This window comes from Crocodylus porosus, unplaced genomic scaffold (genome assembly GCF_001723895.1).
Source record: "Crocodylus porosus isolate Cpor-Errol unplaced genomic scaffold, CroPor_comp1, whole genome shotgun sequence".
Classification (NCBI taxonomy): Eukaryota; Metazoa; Chordata; order Crocodylia; family Crocodylidae; genus Crocodylus; species Crocodylus porosus.
Window position 1 is genome coordinate 184,295,479 of NW_017728906.1, and position 2,463 is coordinate 184,297,941.

Genomic DNA, 2,463 nt, shown 5'->3' on the forward strand with positions numbered 1-2,463 from the left:
ACGCGTCTCCTCCTCTTCTGGGTCCTCTCGGATCTCTTGATCTGTTTGGAGTGTGAAGAATGTGGCGTTTCTTCCTGCCCAAGGGTTTCCTCCTCCCTTTCCATCTCCTGCAGAGTCGCCAAGGCCTCGTACCTGTTCTCCAGTCGGAGACAATGTTACTAAAATTGGGAATTAAGGCCAGAAATGCTAAAAAGGCTGAAATGTGATGCAGTGTAGGTCACAGCATTTACCATTACTTGGTATTACTGGATTAAGTAAGGACAAAAAACCAAAACTGTCTGCAGTGAGAAGGATAGTGGGAGGTTTACTCTACACATCTCCAGAACAGAAAGGAAAGATAAGAATGCCTCTTTTGGTCCTGTGTGGGTTTACCTTCAGGACTGGGTTCATGGGATTCTCCCGGTCACACACTTTTGCTTCCAAGGGAGCAAATGGGCAAGGAAATGGGTGAAGCTGGGCTTGTCCCAGCCAGCAGATCTCAGTGGGTATGTGTGTAGATGTGAGGGTAGTTGTAATTTGCTGTCACTATAGGCTGGTAGCAAATTGCTCCCCTCTGAGCCAAGGGGAAGCAGAAAGATAATTGTGCCTCAGAGGGATTTCTAAGGTACAGTGTTTTCTGAGGGTAGTCCCAGGGTAGTCACAACGTAGACAACTCCCCCCGCTCCCCTAGCTAGCCCATAGTTACTTCTCTCATTCCAAAAAATGAACCATTCCCTTTGGAATGAACTTCTTGCAAAGCACCCTTTTTGAGTCCACATGCTGTACTGCCTGTTGGTGCAGAGCCTAGTGAGGGATAATATGAGAGTGAGAGTATGGAATTACTCCAAAATAATTGGCTGAAATATGAAGTCCCAGAACATAGGGAGATAGGAAGCAAAAATATAACTCCAGACAAAAACCTACAGCATCATTTAATAGTTTGAGTCCACATCCAGGCAACTGCGTAATATAAGAAAATTCTTCAATAGTGGTTGTTATCTAGAACATCCTACAGGCAGACAGTGGTAATGGGACTTAGTAACCAATTTACTAAAGGTGATGCAGTGAATCACTTGGTATATCAGTGCAGTCAGACCTTAAAATGCACATGTGGGCAGAGCAATAACTGGATTGTAGTAATGGATTTATACATTACATTCCCTGCAAAGTATCACTTTTATTTAAAGTGCTCTTTAAATTGTATTTAGGAAAAAAATAGAAGGAAATTCACAAACAAAACCTTTTGCAACAGGGACACTGAACTGCCAGCACTCTTAAGAACTCTGAGTAAGACATGCAAGCTTAGATGAAAACACACTCAGCACTTGCACAGCATCTAGCAGTAAATGTGGGAAATGGAGAAATTCTGGATGCAGTGAGACTTACCAAGCTAACTCTCTTATGGCATCAGTCAGCAGTCAGTCCTTGTGATTGACAATAATCCACAACACACTTACAGACTCGGCAGTGCTACGCTAGCCAGCACCTCAACTGAATGAGACCTGGATGTCATGACAGCAGGCTGACCTGCTCCACCGGGCTTTAAACTAAGCCCGCTGGGGGATGGGGGGACGACTGCCACTGCTGGCCTGCTGAGCAACCCTTGCAAAGCCAGCAGGCCAAGGCACTTAAGGGAGCTCACCCCTGCCCCAGCCCTGGCACAATCCATGGGCAAGGCAAGAGCCCCCAAGGAGACACTTGCCTGCCTGTACACAAATACCAGGAGCTTGGGAAATAAGCAGGAGGAGCTCATCCTCCTGCTCAATACAAATAATTATGATGTCATAGGGATAACGGAGACCTGGTGGGACTCCACCCATGACTGGACCTTGGGTATAGATGGCTATACCCTGTACTGGAGGGATCACGTAGATAAAAGGGGCAGGGGTGTAGCTCTCTATGTTAAGGAAAGCTACGTGTCCCTGCAAGCTGATGTTGGTGACCAGGGTGGACGACTGGAGACCCTCTGGGTTAAAATCCGTGGGGAACACGGCACAGGGGACACAGTGGTGGGAGTCTACTACAGACCTCCCACCCGAAGTCCTGAGCTTGACCAGGAGTTCACCCAGGAACTGACTGAGGCTCTAGGACCATGGTTGTCATGGGTGACTTCAATTACCCAGACATGTCGTGCGAGGATCGCTCAGCAAAATCCGAGCAGTTGCAAAGCTTCCTCTCGTGCGTGGAAGACCTCTACCTGACTCAAGAAGTCTATGGGCCAACGAGAGGCAAAGCACTGCTCGACCTGGTATTGGCTACTGGGGATGACCTAATCGGTGACCTAGTGATTGATGGGAAGCTGGGTGACAGAGACCGTGAGCTGATCACCTTCACCATCCACCGTAAAGCCGGCAAGTCAGCAACACGGAAGTCCTTGACTTCAGAAAAGCTGACTTTGACAGGCTCAGGAGTCTTGTCAGTGAGGCCCTAAGGGACCATGACCCCAGGGCGAGGGGAGTTTCATAGATTTCATAGATTTCATAG